The sequence below is a fragment of the Lepus europaeus genome, chromosome 7 (assembly GCF_033115175.1).
Source record: "Lepus europaeus isolate LE1 chromosome 7, mLepTim1.pri, whole genome shotgun sequence".
NCBI lineage: Eukaryota > Metazoa > Chordata > Mammalia > Lagomorpha > Leporidae > Lepus > Lepus europaeus.
In genome coordinates this window covers 74425181-74448666 of record NC_084833.1, presented here as the reverse complement: position 1 = coordinate 74448666, position 23486 = coordinate 74425181, and the positions used below count along the sequence as shown (strand labels likewise).

Here is a 23486-nt window from a genome sequence, read left to right as displayed (position 1 = left end):
ATTTGCTTTTCTTTCCTTGCAAAGCCTTTTACCACTAGCCGCTGATGACTGAATATTTAACACCAAGAAGCATTGAAGTACATCTGCTTAAATTCTAAATAATTTATAACTAAATGCTGACATCTAAAAGAAAATTTTAACTCTCAGGAGAAATAATATAGTGTCGAAACTTTGTTAGTCATCTATGTTGGATTAGAGATACAGATTCAGTTTTCAATAAATCATCTGGATTTATAACTATATAAATCTGGAAGACACTTGAGAAAACACAGAGGGAAAGAAACTAACATTTTAGAAATATTTGCTATGTAACTGATGCTGTGAAAGATACTTTTTGAATATTGTTTCATTGAAACTTCATAGCAGCTTTCAGAAAGCAATGACTTTACACTCAAGAGATGGATATAGAGGCTAAAATAGTTAAGAAATTTCCTTAGCATAAGAATGTAAGAGATCTGAGATTCAATCTTAATTATCTTCTATGCCATTGTGACTCTTAATTCTCTTGTTTTGTAGTTGAGGAAAATATTCAAGATATTTATTGAGTTATTCATGGTCAGCTACAGTTAGAACTTCTGGTATTACCAAGTTCTCCTTTCTTCTACATTATTCTGTCTCCTTGGAAATGTCTATAATACACAATACTTAGAATTTCACCTTATTTGGAATTATAGTGTACACACTGATTTATTCCTGGAAATAAATGGCCCTGGATTACAAAAAATATGAAAAGTGAAATTAACAGACAACTTATCTATGCTAAAATACTCTTTTTTTTTTCCTGGGCATATGACTGTTTTCTCTCGTGTTTGAAGTAAGATTGATCTCTTGTGTTAGTAAAGCCTATTGCTGCAATGAGTACCTTAGACAACAAATTGAGGGCTATAGAGCTCAGGTGACTTCCCCAAGGTAACACATCTGTTTAGTGACTGGTAGGGTGCTGTAAAAAGAGATTAGTGGTTACTTGTGATATAAGAAGAAACTTTTTGGTGTAATGTTTCCAACTTTAAGTATATAATTTATTCATTTAACCCATAATTTTCTATTGAACGTTAACTGTATGCCAGGTGCTGTATAGGTCTAGGGATGTAAAAATGAAGTAGAATCTCTGAACACAAAAAGCTCAGTATCTAGTGATCGTGGAAAACATAGAAATGTAAATAAGCCAGTTATTTTGAATCAAATCTTATTCCTGATTATATGCAAAATTAGAATATGTTTCTACAGTAGGCTTTTTAAATTTTTATTTATTTGAGAGGTAGAGTTACAGAGAGAGGGAGAGACAGAGAGAAAGGTCTTCTATTCTCTGGATCACTACCCAGATGGTTGCAATGGCTGGAGCTGAGCTGACCTGAAGCCAGGAGCTGGGTCTCCCATGCAGGTGCAGGAACCCAAGCACTTGGGCCATTCTCCACTGCTTTCCCAGGCCATAGTAGAGGCCTGGATTGGAAGAGGAGCAGCTGGAACACCAACAGGTGCCCATCTAGCTGGAGGCCTAGCCCAGAATGCCACAGACCTGGCCACTACAATAGGCTTTCGAATTCTATTGATGACAAAACTCAAAATTAGCATAGCCTTCAGGAATAGACTTAAGACTCCCTCAATGTCAATTCTGGATAGAAATTAAGAGATAACAAAGAATTAAAAGAAAGGTATTAGTAGACAGATGGCTATTTGAAATATTGGTGATAAAGGAATAGCTGAAGTCTGGACCAGGGATTAGTCAGTGACACTGTCAGAGATTAAATCAGGGAAAGAAAGCAGATTGAGTTCTGCTCTTGATTATCCTCTGCTGTTGACTTCGGATACCCAATGACTGATGGGTTACCATGAGAATTGGCAGTTACATCACAGACTTGTTACCTGTAATCCTTGATGTGGGATTTGATTAGCCTTGGACCGTGCTTCGAAACCCATAACCTCTGCAAGGAAAAAAAAATACAGATACCAAATAAATCAGGGGTGTTAGGAAGACAAGAATTTTAAATAAGCACTAAAGCCTAATGAAAGGCATGAAATAAAATACTAGAATTTTAAGAGAAGAGAATAATTAACAAATGTCATTTTTTGGTGTAATAAATATAATATTTGAAATAAAGAATATAACAAATGGGATAAATAAGATAATTAATTATTAGGTTAATGAAAGCAAAGAAGGATTCTCTTAAGAGCAAGCAGGAAAGGACAGAGATTATATATTAAATTATATATTATGTATATAATATTATATATTATATATAAAGTTAAGAAAGATGGAAGACAGAAATTGAAGTACCAACACCTGGATGTTAGGGGTTCCAGAAAAGATAAAAGTGTAGAGGTGATTTTTTAGAAAGTAATGGAGGAAGATTGTACAGAAGCAAGAATTAAGAAAGGATGAATTGAGTATCAGACTGAAAAGATAAAAGCTATCATAAAAATATATACAGGAAAGATTAATAAATAAAAGATGAAAATTTCTGAAGAGAGTAGATCATATTCATAGGGATAAGAATCTAGTTGTAGTAGACTTATCTTTAACAATAACTAAATAGATGCAAGATTATAGTATAACATTCTTTTTTTTTAATTAATTTTTTTTAAATTTTTTTTTTTTTTGACAGGCAGAGTGGACAGGGAGAGAGAGACAGAGAGAAAGGTCTTCCTTTACAGTTGGTTCACCCTCCAATGCCGCCGCGGATGGCGCTGCGACCTGCGCATCGCGCTGATCTGATGGCAGGAGCCAGGTGCTTTTCCTGGTCTCCCATGGGGTGCAGGGCCCAAGCACTTGGGCCATCCTCCACTGCACTCCCTGGATTATAGTATAACATTCTTAAAGTTTTGATGATATAAGACTTTGTCCTAAAGCTAAAGAAGTTAAAGTACTCTATTAATTTGTGAGATATGACTTCCTTGGAAATGTCTTATAAGATACAAAACTATCTAGGGCATAAAACAGATGTTTCATAACCTGAACCTGTATCAAGCAACTCACAAACTTTAGAGATTTCATCATTAATCTGACATGTTAAAGAAGACTATGTTGTAGAGCAATATGGTATGGCTGAGATCTCTTGATGGACTTGTGCCTCTTGGTCCCTTCCTTTGCTAAAATATTAGCAAAACTGGAAAATAGATGATATATTGGAATAATATAAAACTGATTTGGCAATTTCTGTGTTTTATTATAGAACTTAGAGTTTTATGTCAAGCCAAATCATTTTAAAGTATAGAAAGGAGTGTTCTTAATCTGAAAAAGTCCATTTTATACACAAACTCACAGAATGTAACCTAAATGGAGAAATGTTAGAAGCATTCTTTTGAAAATTAGAATTGAGACAAGGACAGCCACTATCACCAGTTCTGGTTAGCAATACATGTGAGATTTGAGCTAATGTTACACAACAAGAAAAAGAAATTTAAGGCCTAAGGATTGGAAAGAGAAAATAGAACTAACATTTTGGATAGATAATATATCTACTATAAACCTCCCCAGTGAATCCACAATCTAATAAAAGTAATAGAGATGAGCAGAATCCTAGATATAAAATCATGAATGAAAACTTACTTGCATGTCTAAACATTAACAACAAATGACTACAAAACATAACTTTAAAAAGCACTACTTATTATAGCACCAAATAGTCAAGTACTTAGTACTAAATCTATCAAAAATGTTCAAGAATATATGCAAAAGTTATAAAACTTTACTAAGAAGCATTAAGACCTAAATTGGTGGGAATAGTGTTGTGGCACAGTAGGTTAAGCTGCCGCTAACAACATTGCCAGAATCCCATTATTGGAGTACTAGTTGAAGTCCCAGCTTCTCTGCTTTCCATCAGGCCCCCTGCTAGTGTGCCCAAGAAGGCAGTGGAGCACAGTCTGAGTACTTGGCCTCTGCCACTCATGTGGGAAATCTGGATGAAGCTCCTGGCTTCAAACTGGCTAAGTCCTGGCTGTTGTGGCAATTTGAGAAGTGGCCCAGCAGATGGATAATCCCTTTCTCTCCCTCTGTCACTCTGCCTTTCAAATGAATAAAACAAATCTTTTTTATAAAAAAAAAAAAAAAGACCTAAAAAGGTGAGCAAATACTATGCTATCAAAATGTCAGTTTTCCCCCAAATTGATCTCTCTCTTCTGTCTTATTTATAAAAATCTGCACAAGCTTTTTTTTAAGACTTGATAATCTTAACATTTGCTATCACTGTAAATAAGAGCCAAGATCCTTAAGAACAAGAGTAAAAAGCAGTGACTTATCAGACATCAACAGTTATTATAAAGCTATAATAATTAAAGAAGTACTTGCTGGCATTGGCATTCACAGATTGTCCAGAAAGAATGAAAGATAATCTAAAAACAGTCTAATGTATGTAGTAATTTTATTTATAGAAGTGTTGGCATCACAGAATAATTAAGGAAGAAGCTACTAATAAATTTGCCATACATATAGAAAAATTAATTTGGATCCTCAACTTCTACCAAGTTCAAAATCAATTCCAGATTGATAAAGGACTTAAATATCACATGCAAGCCTTTAGAACTTAAATATAAAATATACTTGGATATTAGTCTAAAATTGGAGGTAGGTAATGTTTTCTCAAAATATAAAAAGAGCTACCATAAAGGAAGAGGTGATCACTTTGATATCAAAATACAAGATCTTTGCCGGCGCTGTGGCTCAACAGGCTAATCCTCCGCCAAGCGGCGCTGGCACACTGGGTTCTAGTCCCTGTTGGGGCGCCGGATTCTGTCCCGTTTGCCCCTCTTCCAGGCCAGCTCTCTGCTATGGCCTGGGAGTACAGTGGCGGATGGCCCAAGTGCTTGGGCCCTGCACCCCATGGGAGACCAGGAGAAGCACATGGCTCCTGGCTTCGGATCAGCGCGGTGCACCAGCCGCAGCACGCTGGCCGCTGCGGCCATTGGAGGGTGAACCAACAGCAAAGGAAGACCCTTCTCTCTGTCTCTCTCTCTCTCTCACTGTCCACTCTGCCTGTCAAAAAAAAAAAAAAAAGATCTTTTGCTCATCAAGTAAATTTATGAAAATAAAGTTATAAGCTATGAGATATCTGCCTTTTTACACATCATCCACATATACATTTTTTCATAAATACATAGGTATGGGAATAACATATCAATAAATGTCAAGTTCCCCTTTGCACAGATGAGGAAACCTGTGGCTGACACATATATAAGGAAATACTCCGTTAATAATCAAACAAAAACAAATCAAGCTTAATGTGAAAAAACATTTTTTCATCTATTTAGAAGGGAAAAACTGGCATTTAGTCAAGTAGTTAAACCAATTGTATTGCACATTGGAGTAACTGGGTTTGATTCCAGCTCTGGCTTCTGACTCAAGCTTCTTGCCAATGCAGATGCTGGGAGACAGAGGTGATGGCTCAATTAGGTGGGTTTTGCCATTCAAGTGGGAGATTTAGATTGTGTTATGTCTCCTGGCTCTGGCTTGGCCCAGTCCCAACTCATACAGGCACCTGGGGAGTAAACCAGTGGATGGGAGCTCTCTGTCATATACTATGAACTAGCATTTTATAATCTTTGATGTATACCTAGAGAAACATCGTGGAAATTTTTTATAGGGGGTATGGACAAGCATGTTTGTACCAAATCTGTGTAATGAAAACCCAGAAATAACCTAAATGTCCATTTACAGAAAGAATGGATTGTGTTATGTTTATGTAATGTAATGTTATATAATATTAAAAGTTACAAAACTACAGCTATAAATAAAAATAATCAACTTTAGCAGTGTGATAGAGTCCAAGGGGGAGTCTCAAAATAATATATAAATAGGATAAGCTTTTATAAATTTAAAAACACTAAGATTGAACTATATTTTTCTCATGAGTTATAAATATGTGTGTATTTATGTATATATTAAATATATGTATGTGTATAACTGTGTATGTATTTATGTTTATAAATGTACAAACATATGAAATGAATGTGTGTACAGGTACACAAATATTCACATATAAATATACTCATACATATGTAAACCAAGAACACCTATCATCCAAGTCACAATTATAGTCAGGACAGTGGGATTCAGGCAACAAGATTGTGCACATCCCCAAAGTTAAATGTAAGCTATTGTAATTTTCTAATTTTTATTTCAAATGGTGGTTTTCTCGTATTGTATTGTTAACAGGAAAAAAAGGAGAAAGGAAGGAATAAGAAAGAGTTATGCAAAGACTAGTGATGATTGTGTTTATTATGATCCAATGATTGTAATCAATCTAGGATACTTAAATCACTCATACAAATCTAATAACATAATAATGGTATTGACAAGATATGGATAAGTACAAATTGTTATAAGAACCCAGGAAAGTGGCATTTAATCTAAAATGAATGAAGGCAAAGATTTTTGAGACACTTCCCAAAGAAGATGATATCTGAGCTAGGGTATATTGGTAGATAACATTTTTTTAAAAGATTTATTTATTTACTTATTTGAAAGTCAGAGTTACACAAAGAGAGGGACGGCAGAAAGAATGAGAGAGAGAGGTCCTCCATCCGATGGTTCACTCCCCAATTTGCCATAAGGGCTGGAGCTGTGCCAATCTGAAACCAGAAGCCAGGAGCTTCTTAAGGGTCTTCAACGTAGGTGTGGGTGCCCAAGGAATTGGACCATCTTCTACTGCTTTCCCAGGCCATAGCAGAGAGCTGGATCAGAAGTAGAGCAGCCAGGTCTTGAACTGGCGCCCATGTGAGATGCTGGTGCTTAAGGCCAGGGTGTTAACCCGTTGCTCCACAGCGCTGGCCCCAGTAGGTAATTTTTATTGTTCAAGTTCTATCTATCAGATAATTGCCCTAAGAATTTTTTGTGCGTTGACTCATTTAATCCACATGATAGTAAATGCTATCATTAGATTGATTTTAACAGATACAGATAAGTAACAGTTTCATCCAACTAAGAATTTTCAAAATGAGGTTTAGAATTTGGCAGCCTGACTATAGAGTCCTGTCTTACTCTTTGTGTTATATGGTTTGTTGTTTTTTATGACCCACAGAGTTTAGAAATTTAATATACATGGACAATTGGTATCTTCAAAATAGCTTGACTCAGGCTGGAAATGATGGACAGGGATTATGGGGTGAGATATAGTTTCATTGTTCTTTTGTGCTATGAGACTGTGTTAATTCAACTAGAGCTTTGAGAAACTGTGAATTTCAGCCAGGCTTGATGGCTGGGAGCTTGAATGTCCACTATTGCATGAATGGGAATTTTTTCTGCCACTATGGTTTCTGAACTTTTCTTTTGTCATGCTCCCATGACTGCATTTTGCTGCAGTCAATCTGCAATAATCTAATGTTTTGCATTATTATTTATTATTGAGTTCATTGCATTACATTTTCTACTTTGAAAACCTTTCTTTTAAATTTCATACCCATAAAATGATATATTAGAATTATTAGCATTGGCTTATTAATGAAGAATTTCTGATCTACTTGGCATCATTTTTGCCCTTTCTCAATAGCAGAAGATTTGCCCTGACAGCATATGGGATATTTTTCTTTCAAATACCACTTTCTCAAAGAAACTTTCTGTGATTTCCCACAATGAGTCATAATCTTTGTGTGCATTTCTTTGTAGGCAACTATCATCTTATCTTACATTGTTTACAACTTGTTTCTTGTACCCTCTGGAAAAAAGACTATAAAATATTTAGGAGTAGCACTCATATTAATTAATTTACTCATTGTGTAAGGCTGCCACAAAACACACCAAACACTAGAGTTAAGGGAAAGGTTTATTGTTGGTTGAGGGAATGCCAGTGGGTCAGGGGGAGAGGGCAAGAGAGTAAGCGAGAGAGGGGTCAGGGGAGAGTATGTGTTCTGGAAGCTGGTCCTATTATACCTTTGCTAGGGGGTAGACAGGGAAGTAGGAGTAGTGAATCCCATTAGGGTGGGGGTGGAGCTGACACCTGTGGTTGGGCCATGGGGTTTAGGACCAAAGCCTACAATGCAAGGTGGCAATGGGGACCAGGACCTAAGATGACATCCGGGACACCTTGGCGCCATAGATAAGACTGCGCCATTTTACTAACACATTATGTGAGCACTTAGTGAGCACACACCTTTTCCTAAACCTTGTTCTAGTTCAGAAAATAAAAAGTACATAGGGCATTGGACACATTGTCAAGGGACTCAAGCTTTAATGAGAGAGGCAGACATTAACATAGAGTCTGATAAATTCAGTGATAGCATTGTGCATGTGGAAGAGAATAACTTACGAGGAATCTTAGGGAAGTAGAGGAAGCAGGAAGATGAGCTGATTCTCTTTTCTTTTAAGAAAGATTTCATTTAATGAATACAAGTTTCATAGGTACAGCTTTAGAAATATAGTGGTTCTTCCTCGCATACCCGCTCTCCCACCGCCATTGCTGTCCCACCTCCTACTCCCTCTCCCATCCCATTCTTCATTAAGATTCATTCTTAATTAACTTTATATATAAAATACCAACTCTATACTAAGTAAAGATTTCCACAATTTGTACCCAACAGACACACACATATAAAGTACTGTTTGAAAACAAGTTTTATCAGCTGAATTTTTATTAAGAGCTATGGGTTATTTAAATATGCGCTTATTTTCAAAGATTTGAATAATCACCTTGTAACAATGATCAAATTTGGTCTATGTTATGTCATGATTTTAAGGAATCTTATTTCAACCAGATATTTTGGATTTTGAGCCTTCTTGGCATTCTTGACAGGCATTCAAAAAATCAAAGTTTCAAGCAATCTGAACTCTAAAATTTCCAGTAAATCTTGGATTTTGGTTTTTCCAGTTTGGGCCCAACTGAAAAAATCGAAGGACCTATGTCTCTCATCTTATAGAGACACCAACTTATCAGGCTATTTGGATTATATTAGAAGGACTGTCAAGATGTGATGTGGTACCAGACTTTAAGTTTCTATAATGGAAAATGCTATTAATACAAATGTTTGAGAATTAAAAAGTCTAATGATCTTGTGTTACTAGACATGATAGTTATCTTAATGAGAAAGCCCCAGAGGCCTAAAGGGTTAAATACTTGTAAAATCCTACAGGTGCTTTCAAAAATACTGTGAAGTAAGCAAGTGCCTCTTGTTGGCTGTTTATAATTTTAAACATGGCGACTTAAAGTCTTTTGTCATCCACAGTTATATATGATGTGCTGCTCATAAAACTAAAGCGTTGTTGGTTCTGTGTTTAGCTGTCCTCCTATAGGTTCCTATAGACTTTTTCCAGCCACTTTTATTGTATTCAGTACTTTGGGATGGCTCTATAAACAGATGAAGCCAATAATGTATTAACAGTACCAACTGAGAGAAAGTATGGTTAACTGAGGTTACTAAAAACAAAAAGCAATTCAAATCAATTGGCAATCTACAAAAAGAGTTAAAGATTTTAAAAGCTATTATTAAAATTGCTATATTGGTCTACTATGCTATGTTATATGTGTGTACATACTGTATGTCCACATGGGGAAATTTTATTGAGTTTTATTTTAAATGGCTTATAGATAAGATTGTCCATAATTTTAAGCTGCTAAAATCAATCAAAGATACATTTTAATTTGTGTGACCTGAATCTCTGCATCATATGTTTTATACTTGTTGGTAGAAAGAAACTAAAAACATTTTATATGGTTGTGCTTAAGTTTACTGGTTAAACAAACTACACCATGTTAGATATTTAAGAAGTGTTTTCAAATACATGATTCTTAAAATTTATAGAAGGCATTGGACCTTCTGGTAAATGTTTTCTTAAGTTGTTATCTAATGGTTGAAACGGTTTGCTAAGTATTCATGTAATATTGCTATTGTCAGCAAGCGATCTAGGACTTGCTCCCTCATTTCTCTATTCTAAGCCCAACTTGTTCTTTCATTTCTCTATTCTCTTCAAGGTAGGAAACAAATTCTATTATGAAGGAATCTGTAGGATGCACAATTTAATCTTTAGACCTTATAAAAGAGATGGCTAACATTTTTCTGTAATAGCATAGCCAAAATAAGTGCTTAAATTATAATCTCATAGCTAGATTTACTTCGCCATCATCAAAGTAAATGGTAATTGACTGTGAACAATCAATTGAGATAACTCACTACCTTCGGACCAGCCTAGCATTGTAGGCATGGAAAGCCAAGATACCACGGAAAAGAAAAAAAGAAGAAGACCTAAATGAAAGATCTCTGTGAGTGAGATCCCAGTGGATAGAACGGGGCCATCAAAGAAGGAGGTACCTTTCTCTGAAGGGAGGAGAGAACTTCCACTTTGACTGTGACCCTATCGGAATAAGATCAAAGTCAGCGAACCCTAAAGGCTTCCATAGCCCTGGCAACTCATGACTAGAGCCTAGGGAGATTACTGACGCCATGAACAAGAGTGTCAAATTGTTAAGTCAGCAACAGGAGTCACTGTGTACTTACATCCCATGTGGGATCTGTCCTTAATGTGTTGTCTAATGTGCAGTGATGCTATAACTAGAACTGAAACAGTATTTTTACACTTTGTGTTTCTGCATGGGTACAAACTGATGAGATCTTTACTAATTATATACTGAATCGATCTCCTGTATATAAAGATAATTGGAAATAAAAAAAAACCTGGTGTTAAATTGGAAATGGCATAGAAAATTAATTAATTTTTAAAAAAATAATATGTAGGATCTCTGCCTTTAATGTGCTGTACACTCTTATTTAATGCTATAACTAGTACTCCAACAGTATTTTTTTTTTCACTTTGTGTTGCTATATGAGGGCAAACTGTTGAAATCATTACCTAAATTATACTAAACTGATCTTTTGTATATAAAGAGAATTGAAAATGAATCATGATGTGATTGGAAGGGGAGAGGGGGCTGGAAAGGGGAGGGTTGTGGGTGGGAGGGAAGTTTTGGGAGGGGGAAACCATTGTAACCCATGAGCTGTACTTTGGAAATTTATATTCATTAAATAAAAGTTAAAAAAAAAAACAAAGTAAATGGTAAGTAGAAAAAACCTCCCTTCCAGACCAAAGGGAAAGAAAGGTTTAAAGTGAGAATATAATTTTCCTCATGGGCATTGTCTACCTTAGAAAAACTACTACAGAATATGCCTGTGACTATAGACTTGTAGTTCAGGCCACCAAAGATTAGAGATGGGACTTGGGCACTCGCTTGACTTGCATCCTCTGGTCTGCTTTAACAAATACCAGGAAGAAAAGAAAGCTAGGCATCAGAAGCAATGGGTGGCAGGCCTATTAATGGCTGATCTGTACAGTGATCTGCCCTCAAGGAGACCCAACAGGACAGTCCACTGCAGTAACTTTCAAGGTGGTAAGCCTGGGCTTCAGCAGAAGTCAGCTTGTGAAGAGCCCTGGCAGCTCTGCCAAGAGTTGGATCACTGGAAATGGACCTGCCCTGGAGTCAAAGGATGCCCAGGTCAGAGCCACAGATCTTATTGGCTCTAAGCTGAAAAGCCCTTCACTCAACCCAACTTCCAAAGTAACCACTGCAGCTGAGGGGACGGCCAAGTAGGGTCAGCAACATTGCAGGCAGAACTGTAAATTTCTTGTTAGAGATGCCACCTGCCTTTACCTGACCAGCTCTCCTCCTAGGCCAGCTAAGTAATGAAAGTCAACAGAGTGCCTTCCCCTAGGAGGTTCACACCTCCCTTAGGATGTACCCCACGTGAAGAGATAGATAGGTCTGGGCCTCTTAACTTACAAGGCCTAAAGCCCAACAGATTATTATCAAGTCCCGTCTGTCAGGTTCTATTTGCCTCTCAATCAGAAAACTTAATTGTAGCTTAGACAGCACCTTTCTTAGCTCCTCTAATAATGACTCTGTCCTTTGTTCTAGACCCTGTCTAGCGCACTTGGGCCTCATTCCTTAGTAATCATAACCTCTACTCTACCTCCAATGGTTCTACTCCCTACCTGTGTGTACTGATGGTCCTCTTCCCCACTTAATGCTGTATAATTGTTCAAACCTGGTAAATGCCACTCTTAGGATCATTGGTTACTATCCTCACTCTGTCTTTTATGACCTTGTCTAAATATGATCAAGAGTTGGCGAACTTGGAAGGCTTCCATAGCCTTGGTAACTCATGACGAGAGCCTAGGGTGGTTACTAGCGCTATAAACTAGAGTGTCAATTTGTTGGGTCAACAACAGGAGCCACTGTGCACTTGCTCCTCCTGTGGGCTCTCTGTCCTTAATGTGCTGTTCATTGTGACTTAATGCTATAACTAGTACTCAAACAGTATGTTTCACTTTGTGTTTCTATGTGGGTGCAAACTGTTGAAATCTTTACTTAATATATGCTAAATTGATCTGTATATAAAGAGAATTGAAAATGAATCTTGATGTGAATGGAAGGGGAGAGGGAGTGGGAGAGGGGAGGGTTGCGGGTGGGAGGGAAGTTATGGGAGGGGGAAGCCATTGTAATCCATAAGCTGTACATTGGAAATTTATATTGATTAAATAAAAGTTAAATAAAAAAAAGAAAACAAGTTTTACAGTTACTTCTCCTAGTACAACTCATTAAGGACAGAGGTAACTACATGGAAGTAAGTGCACAGTGACTCCTGTTGTTAACAATTAACATTCTTATTTTTGATGTCATTGATCACCCGAGGCTCTTGTCATGAGTTGCCAAGGCTATGGAAGCCTTTTGAGCCCACAAACTCTGTCAGTATTTAGACAGGGCCATAAGCAAAGTGGAAGTTCTCTCCTCCTTGCAGAGAAAAGCACATCCTTCTTTGATGGCCCCTTCATTCCACTGGGGTATCACTCATAGAAATCCTTCGTATAGATAATTTTTGCCACTGTGTCTTGGTTTTCCATGCTTGAAATGCTCTCATGGGCTTTTCAGCCACATCCAAATATCTTAAGGGCTGATTCTGAGGTCAGAGTGCGGCTTAGGGCGTTTGTCATTCTGAGTCGGCTCTGTGTACTGCTTCCCATGTTGGAACATTTTCTCCTTTTTAATTCTGTCTTATTGTTATTATCAGACACTTAGTCTTATTTATATGATCCCTTTGACACTTAATCCTGTCTATATGATCAATTACACACTTAATACAATCACTTTAACACATAGGATGGCATTAGTACCACCCAGCTTAAAGGGATTTGGAGTCCCATGGAAACTTTTTAGCTTTACCCTTAGGGGTAAATCAGTGGGAATGTATGCTGAATTATACAGCTCCTCCCTGTTTTATTCCCACTCTTAATTTTTACTGGATTCTATTTTCAATTAGATTTATATACCTATGAATAATTCTATGTTAAGTAATGAGTTTGACCAATGGTATTATGTATAGAAAGAAAATAATAAAAATAAGATAATAAACTGTTCCTTGACAGTCAAGTCAAGGACTGTTCAAGACATTGCTTCTCATAGTGTCAATTTTACTTCTACAGGTTTCATTTTAGGTGCTCTATTGTCACAGATCAGGGATATCATATGGTATTTGTCCTTTAGGGACTTGCTTATTTTTCTAAGTATGATGTTTTCCAGATTTGTCCATTTGAAGAAAATGAACAGATTTCATATTTTTAATGTTGTGTAGTATTCCATAGAGAAAACATCCCATAATTTTTTTCTTTTTCTTTTTTTGACAGGCAGAGTGGACAGTGAGAGAGAGAGAGACACAGAGAAAGGTCTTCCTTTTTCTGTTGGTTCACCTCCCAATGAATGCCGTGGCCGGCGCGCTGCGGCCGGTGCATCGTGCTGATCCGAAGCCAGGAGCGAGGTGCTTCTCCTGGTCTCCCATGCAGGTGCAGGGCCCAAGCACTTGGGCCATCCTCCACTGCACTCCCGGGCCATAGCAAAGAGCTGGCCTGGAAGAGGGACAACCGGGACAGAATCCGGTGCCCCGACAGGGACTAGAACCCGGGTGCTGGTGCCACAGGTGGAGGATTAGCCTATTGAGCCATGGCGCCAGCCCATCCCATAATTTCTTTACCCAGTCTTCTGTTGATGGGCATTTAGGTTGACTCCACATCTTAGTTATTGTGAATTGAGCTGCAATAAACATGGAGGTGTAGATAACTCTTTTATTTGCTGATGGAGTATATTTTATTTGCAGGTAGAGTATAAACTTTGTTCACCACAGTGCCAGACCCAGGCTATAATATTCTGTGAAGACAATTTTTTTTTCCCTAATGCTTGGACTGTGTCCTGCCATTCTTTCCTGTCCTTAGGGTTTTTTGATAAATGTTCACTCATCAGAGTCTAATTGGAGATCCTCTGAAACTAATCTGGCATTTCTCTTGTGAACATTTTAGAATGTTCTCTATGTTTTACTGTGGTGAGTTTGATTACAATGTGTCATGGAAAGGATCTTTCCTGGTCATTTCTATTAGGAGTTCTATTTGCTTCCTGTATTTGGATGTCCCTTTTTTCTCCAAACTAGGGAATTTTTTGTTATTATTTGCTAAAAAAAAAAAAAAAAAAGCCTTCTAATCCTTTCTCTCTTTCCATGCCTCAGGACCTCCTCAAACCCATATATTGAGTCTTTTTATAGCATCCTGTAGATCCCTAACTTTTTTTTTAGTTTTCTTATTCCCTCTTATTGTCTGGCTTTGACTGTGTAATTTCCTGTGCTTTGTCTTCTAAGTCCAATATTCTTTCTTCTGCATCACCTAATCTATTATTAAGGCTTTCCAATGCATTTTTTATTTGTTCTCTTGAATTCTTCATTTCATTTTGATTTTTCTCTAAGATCTCAATTTCATGGAAGAAATTTTCTTTCATTTTCTGTATGGATTTCAGTAGATCTTGTAGTTGCTTCTGATTACTTCTATGTAATCTTATGATCAGTTTTTTGAATTTCATTTCTTGAATTTCTTCCATCTCATCATCTTCACAATCTTATATTGAAGTGTCATGTTCTTTTGGGGGTGTCATGTTGTCTTTTTTATTCTTGTTTCTTGAATTGGTGTGTTTGTTATTCAGCATTTGTGGAGATACTAGTTGGTTTCTTTTTTCTTTTTTTTTGCTGTGACAGCTTTTGTCTTTGTATTGTGACTCTGTAGATAAGTGGAATGTCTGTTTCAGTGATTATCAAGAGGCTTGCATTGGGTGTGGTCAGAGAGCTCTGCTCAGTTCTCCAGTGTTAAGGGCATGCCTGCAGTGACACACCCAGGTTTGGCATGGTAACTCTTCTCTGTCTTTTTTTTTTTTTTTTAATCAGAAAGAAAATTTATTCTGCTCAGCTGAGCTCCACTCCTCAAAGGAGACCAGTGCCTGAGTGCTAGCCTTAGTGAATATAATATTCGTCCGCTCTCTTCCAGGGACCACACAAAGGATCTGTGCAGTCCTTAGTGTAAGTTCAATTTCCCCAGCAATGTGTCTCACCAAGTAACCGGGAAACCCTGAGCATGTAGGGTTTCCCACTGTGACTGACCAAAGTCCCAGCTACACTGTGAGTCCTCCCACACACCTTGTTTTTTTTTTTTTTTTTCACAGTCCACGTACAGAAGCCTCACATAGTCACAAGCTTCTAGCCCCCTGTTAGTTCTCCCCACCAGAGTTAGGAGTCTTCACTCGGCTGGTTGCTGAGACAGACGTGAACTGGCATAGCTGTTATGTACGTCCAAAATGGTGCCTACTCTATCACCTTGTTAAAGGACGCCATTGTAAAGTGATCAGTATGAGAGAAATGTGTCCATCCTGTCTCTTTTTTTATTCTCTAGTTTGGCTGATATACTTTCCCCTACTGGGCTCCAAGCTGGGTTCCCTCTAAGCTCTTCCTGTAGCTTTTTAACCAGTGTCTTGGGCTGCTGCAGGCTCGTCTCAGCTCACTTTCCAATGCTGGTACATAGGCTCTCAGCTGCTGGAGACCTGAGCCAAGGGTACCCACACCCTCCACGTAGGTCTACCATGTCCCTCTAATTTCAGTAGATTTTCTTCTGCCGTTTTCTCTCTAATTCTTCCTTGAGATTATACTCTCTCCACTTTTTAAAAACTGTCTTCTCTTGGACTAGAGCATAAGCTCCCTCCCTACTCTGCCATCTTGGAACTGCCCCCAAAATGAGCTGATTCTTAAAGGAAGAGTCAGATAAAGAATGGAATGAGAGGATGAACATCTCATTTGGCTGCATATCTTCACTTGTTAAGTGGGATAAACAATATCTGCCTTGTAGTTTGTCATGAAGATAATACAGGTAGATCTTAAAATAGGGGCTTAATGTATGTGTATATGTATGTGTGTGTATATTTATTTAGTAAACCACTTCACAAATGACTGATCCTGACTGCAGTGTTAAATACAAGTAATTGGTATATGCACAGTGTTTTCATCTATTGAAGATGCCATCTGACTTGTGTGCCTTTGCCCTAGAGTAGACTTCCAAAAGTGCCTCTTTGCTCAGCATTTTTAAAAATGTATCTCACAAATTTCTTATTGACTAATAATTATCCATATTTGTAGGGCACAGTGTGGCATTTCAGTGTAGGTACACTTTATGTATTGATCAGATCAGGGAAATTAACATGCCTATAAATTAAAACATTTATACAGGGAAATTAACGTACCTATAAATTAAAACATTTATAATTTCTTTGTGATGGGAACATTTAAAATCTTCTCTACCAACTTTTTGAAATATACAAATAGTTTTCATTTAGAATTATCCTACAGTACTTTAAAACATTAGAAATTATTCTTCCTATTTTGTTTTACCCCTGTACCAATTAGCCATCTTCTCTTCATCTCTCATTCTCCCACACTCTTTCTAGGTTCTAGTCGTCATTTTTCTTCTCTAGTTAAATGAAACAGCATTTTTAGATTCCACATACAGTTTAGAGCAAAAATTATTTGTCTGTGCCTGATTTTTGTCACTTAACATAATGTCCTCCAATTAGATCCATGTGCTCACCAGCTTTGTGGCTCTTCATTGGCAATGAAATAATTTTATATCGTCTCTTGTGGAATTTAACATCCTTCAGAAATCTAGATCCTGGCCACCTTTTCATCCTTATTTCTTTTTACTACAGATTTTCTTAAATTAATAATTAATCATAAATACTTAAAAGTCATCATGAATACTTACATTAACTTAAATCAATTCACCCTTTCCTGGAAATACAAGGTTGCTTCAAAAATTTCATGGAAAATTAAGTGATGTTTGTTTTGGTGCAAAAACAAATGAAATGTGTGCATAAGTTTTCATAATATGTATTCTGTGAAATTTTTGAAGACCCTCTATATGGATGGATTCCATAATTTTTGCATCTGAGTAAATGATTTTTAATTCAATTTTCCAAAAACTCTTTGAAGTACTCTCATACTCTTCGATACTTCTGTTCTTTGGTCCAAAATTTTCCTTCTATTTGCAATTCTTTCTATGGTTCCTCCTCACCTTTTATAATCTTACTCATTAGGTATAGTTTGTCTTATAAAGTTTTCCTTAACAGTTTCAAAGAAAAATGAATTTGGATTGTACTTATAACTTTTTGTTGCTAATCTTATTAACTATAAAAGTTGTTGAGAGGATTAATGTGTGTATGGACGTATGGATAGATGAATTAACGGAGGGAGGATGAAAGGATACATAGGCACACAGTGCAAGCGCACCTGCATTTCCTATCAGCTTAACAAGGATTTTTTAATATGTTAGGTATATTTGAGAAGCACTTGAAAGTTCTGATTGTTTGCTATTAAGAATTAAACATGCCTACTTTTGAAATTAATTGTTTCAAGTGAGCTAATAATATTTTAAAATTTTCTGTTAATCCGTGTTTTCTAGTTACATATATTGGCTAATATTGATTTTGAAATTAGCATCTGTTCATCATTGTACACCCTATTATCTGAATTCAAATTAAGAATTTAAAGTAAATTAAGAATTTACTTTTCTTATTAAACTACTGAGATGGTTGTTAGTCTTCTTCAATATCTGTGAAACTGAATATGTATTTAGATAGATGCATATATAGTAACATTATAATTTCCTTGTATGATGTGGAAGGTTAATTAGTGCCTGTGATGGTTTTTGCCTCTTTGATGAAAAGATACTATGCAAATACAGAATGCAAGAATGTCTTTTGCAGCAAAATTGACACAATTGTATACTTGTATGCTTAGTGAAATAAGCCAATCTTTAAAAGGCAAATTGCACGTCTCTAATATGTGGTGGCTAATATAGAGAGTTCAAAAAATGTCTATGAATGGAACTGAGACCTTGAGATTTGATTATCATTTATAGCCCTTGTCTATACTTCTGCGGAACAGTGATCTTTCTACTTTCTACTTACGAATTCTTTATGTAGTAGAGGATTAAGTTTGTGATAATAAAGTAAATAGGCATATGATATCACAAAAATTAAAAGAAAAATAAGAAAGGAAGGTGAGAGAGTGAACTAGAGGGAAGGAGGGTTGGAAGTATAATGTTCTTAGAGCTGTGTATATAAAATACATGAAATGTGTTCCATTTATATAAATACATTTATGAAGAAGAATAAAGGGTTTCATTAAGATCGAAAAGGTTATCATACCAGTAGCTATATATGGATTTTAAAAATTTCTCTAAAAGGCTGGCGCCGCAGCTCAATAGGCTAATCCTCCGCCTGTGGCGCCGGCACACCGGGTTCTAGTCCCAGTCGGGGTGCTGGATTCTGTCCCAGTTGCCCCTCTTCCAGTCCAGCTCTCTGCTGTGGCCTGGGAGTGCAGTGGAGGATGGCCCAGGTCCTTGGGCCCTGCACCTGCATGGGAGACCAGGAGAAGCACCTGGCTCCTGGCTTCAGATCAGCGCTGTGTGCCAGCTACAGCGGCCACTGGGGGGTGAACCAACAGAAAAAGGAAGACCTTTCTCTCTGTCTCTCTCTCTTACTGTCTAACTCTGCCTGTCAAACAAACAAAAAAACAAACAAAAAACCAATGAGTGTTCTGTTTCATTGCTTACTCAAAATTGATATTAGGCACTTCTTACTATCAGATGCAGTAGTTAGTAAACCCTTGGGCTAATGTATTTGACACAAGCAGATCCTGCCCTTAGCCTGCACAGCCTAGGTTTTACACTCAGAACTTCATTCTCATTGGCCTATACCCAGAGATTACAATACTCTTGATGTTCACTATCTAATGGCCTTCTAACAACATCAGAAGTAGACAGCACAAAATGCCACTGTAGTTGAAGTTGTTTAGAGGCTCAAGAAGGAATGATTGTTGATATTTTTTGAACATCTTTTGTATACCAAAATGGACTTTGTGTTTTATTAACTTGAAACATTCTTACTGACATTATATTAGGCATATCTGTTACAGAGTTTACCTTCTGTCAGATAATTTATTTTACTATATTGCAATCAGGGCTTTAAGTGTCTGCTTTCATATATGAGGGGTAAGCTCTGTAAGGCAGAGGCCACATGTTTCTTGTTCATTTCTGCATCATCATTACCCTGCACATAGTGGGAATATCACTCATACATCCTCATTACAGTCTTGGGCACATAGTGGGAACTCAGTTAATGTTGTTAAATAATGAGATATTTATAATCTTTTTTAATTGTCTCATTAATAATTATAATTTCTCTGCATTTTAAAAATGGTAAAGCTAGTAAATAGACCTCATGGAAAGGGGATTAGAAACCTTCAGATTAAGATGTTATATTGAAACTGTATGTACTTTTAATTAAAACTAATGTCCCATCTCCCTTACACTCAAAACCATCACCACCAACAGACAAGGAAAGAGACATAATCTAATGGAACGACTTTGAAAAACTAGTGACGGCGGAATAAAATAAAGGATCTAAAGTGGAATAGGGAGGCTCAGCGCAATTTGGCTCATAGTGGCATCTAATTCTCCTATTCATTATCCTGCCCCAATCTGTCCCACTGGCTCTGATAAAAATCTAATTAGTTATTTGACATGACCTTTAGAATTCTCACTAATATGACCAAACCTGGAGAGACTCCAAAATGAGTGGCTAACCTTATGTTTTTCCTCTTTTTACTGAAGGCTACTGGAATTAGCTATTGAAGAGAAACAACTGAAATGATGATGTTAATAGTGAGGTTATCTCTCTTTGTGAAAAGTGAGGTATTGTAGGGAAACCATAAATAATATTTAAACACAATTATGAAGAGTCAATCCTGGTACAGGAGGCTCCACAAATCTCAGAAAGAAAGAGTAATCATTTTTACTTTAAAACTCCACATCAGCTTGGTCTGGTTTTCATCCTGCCACTTTAATTCATAAAATAACAAGAAATAGCCAGTACTAAACTGTGGCTGAGCACAGGAATGAGTGGGAAATATCACCAGAAATCATTCGTATCACATCATAGCGAAGAGAGTTCCTAGGCAGTAAGTCTTTTTATTTTGTAAGAAAAGAACTTATGGTAATTTCCTAAACTATTACAGCAAAAAGAAATACAGGATTTGGACATGGAGACATTTATGCTACATAGAAGCAATATCTTCTAGCTGGAGTTTCTGTTTTAATTTTCTTCCATCTAGAAACTGACTGATAAAATTTTCAAGTATGAAATCCATCTGGGATGCCAAATAAAAGAACATTTGGAAATCTGATATCTGTAAAGTATCATTAATTAAGACCCTATCTACCAGTGATATATTTCCTTTCCTTCTATGTCTTAAACATATTTTACTCTGGAAAAATCACTGAAACTTAACAGTATTTTGCCTCATATCACCACATTCTGAATTCAGATATGGTAGAGTGAAACAGAGTGATGTCAACTTTTGAATAATAATTTAATTTCTTCTATACCTTGGCTATTCTAAAAATAAATTGATGGGGCTGGCATTGTGGCATAGCAGGTAAAACTGCCACCTGTGATGTGTGCATTTTATATGGGCACCGGTTCTTGCTCCAGCTATTCCACTTCTATCTAGTTCTCTGCGCATGGCCTGGGAAAAGCATAGGAAGATGGCCCAAGTGACTGGGCCCTGCCACCCATGTGGGAGACTTGGATGAATCTCCTGGCCCCTGGTTCCTAGCTTCTGCCTTGGCTCATTCCTGGCCATGATGATCATCTGGGCAGCGACCAGCAGATGGAAGATCTCTCTGACTCTTGCCCTCTCTCTGTAACTCTCACTTTCATGTAAATAAAATCTTTTTTAAAAAGTAAATTGCTATGAGAATAATTAAGAAAGGTATTTATACTTAGTTTATCCAGTGTCACTCATGAAAGTGCTCATTGTTTCAGAGGTTTACAGTCCCCGAGCAGGTAGGCCCCATTAACCAATGGCCTCTGCTTATGGAATTCTTGCTGGCAAGTTCTGAGGTAATACAGAGCATCAAATGGCAAGAGGAAGCTACTGTATATATATATCTATGTCTATTTTGTCTTCTATAAAATCATCAGGATTTAATTATTGTGACTCCATCTTATGCCACAATCCAATCACTTCCCAAAGACCCCACCATCAAACACACTCTCAGTGTTATTAACACACTACTTTGTGGATCAAGTCTTTAATATATATATATGGCTGGTGGGGAATCTTCAATGTTCAAACTAATGTCCAAACCATAGCACATTTTCTAAAGGCCTAACCTCTAAATATGACATTGAGGATTAAATTTCAACATGAATTTTCTTGGAACACAAGCATTCAAACCGAAGCTCTGCATATTCAAGAAGCTTCATAAACACCAATTATGATCCTTTTTAAATTGATGAAAACTAAAGATAGGAGAACTCTTATAAATAGATAAATGAAAGGTCTCATTATCAACTAGAAGTTATGAAGACACTGCTGACTTCTCATGCAGAACAATGATAATGTGAAGACTGTATCTTTAAAGTCCTGATAGAAAAAAACTGCAGCTCAAATCTATATGCATGAAAATGACATTCAAAAGTGAAGGTAAATGAATACATATTCAAATAAACAAAAGATAAGATAATTCAATATCAGCATGTTTCTACTATAGCATATTAAAGAAAATTCTTGAAAATGAATATCATGTAGTATACCATAAATATGTTCAATTTTTATATGTGAAAAATTTTAAAATTAAAAATAAAATAGAGGGAAACGCTAGAAGCTAAAAACTCAGATATACATAAATGAATGAAGAGCACCAAAACTGATAAATATGAGTAAATTTAAAATACGTTATTCTATCATTTTCACATTTTTTAAACAGGCAACTGACTCTTTGAAGTAAAAAATAACAATGTGTTTTAGATTTATAAAATATATATAAAATCTATGAAAGCAATAGCAAAAAAATAGATAATGGAAGTATACTATTATAAGATACATACATTCATATATGAAATGATATAATGTTTAACATAGGCACTGATCATTAAAGATGTAATTCCTATAATAACCATTAAAATAAAAAAATTGTAAAAATAGCCAGCTGTAGAGATAAAGACAGACATCATTTAGGTTCTTTAAACCCAAAATTAAAAAAGAGAATTAAAAAAAGATACGTAGATGGGACAAATAGAAAACACATAAGAGTTAAAAAATAAACAATAAAAAAACTGATAGGAATTTATCATTGAGGAGTAGTAAATAAATTATTACTGTTTCCCCTACTTTTTCCTCTAGTAATTTGATGGTTTCAGGTCTTAGATTTAGATTCCTGATCCACTGTGAATTGATTTTTGTGTGACAAGTAAAGTAGGGGTCTAATTTCATACTTACATATGCAGAGATGCAATTTTCCCAGCACCATTTGTTGACAAGACTGTCTTTTCTCTAGGGAGTGATTTTAGATAATTTGGCAAAGCTTAGTTGATTGTAGACACGTGGGTCAATTTCTGGGTCTCTATCTGTTCCATTGGTTCACATGCCTATTATGGTAGTACCAGGTTATTTTGATTATAATTGCCCTATAATATAGTTTGAAATCTGGTACTGTGATGCCTTCAGATTTATTTTAATTGTTTAGGATGATTTTAGCTATTTGGGGTCTTGTATGATTCTCTATGAATTTTAGGGTCTTTTCTTTCCCAGATCTGATAAGAGCATCTTTGGTTTTTTGATTGTGACTATATTGAATCTGTAGATTACTTTCTTTGGATAGTGTGGATATTTTGATGATGTTAATTTTTCCAGCCCATGAACATGGATGATTTTTTCCATTTTTTTGTCTTTTTTCTATTTCTTTCCTTAATGTTTTTTTAATTTTCATTACAGAGCTTTTTCACATCCTTGGTTAAATTTATTCCAAGATATTTATGTTTTTTAGTAGCATTGTGAATGGGATTGATTAAAGTTCTTTCTCAGAGGAAAACACAGAGGAAACATTGCAAGACATTGGCATAGACAAAGACTTCTTGGATAAGATCCTAGAAGTATAGGCAACAAAGACAAAAATAGACAAATGGGGTTACATCAAGCTAAGAAGCTTCTGTACTGCAAAGGAAATACCAAACAAATAAGAGGCAACTGACAGAATTTATATTTTCAAATTATGCAACTGAAAAAGGTTTAATATCCAGGATATAAAGGAGATAAAGAAATTAAAAAATGACAAGACAAACAATCCAGTTAAGAAATGGGTTAGGGTATGA

General features: G+C 36.3%; 1 protein-coding gene across 1 annotated transcript in view; it reads left to right on the top strand.

Moving 5' to 3' along the window:
• DLG2 (discs large MAGUK scaffold protein 2) overlaps positions 1 to 23486 on the top strand; it is a 2175716-nt gene that overhangs the window by 291679 nt on the left and 1860551 nt on the right. The gene's annotated exons all lie outside the window — the stretch shown is intronic.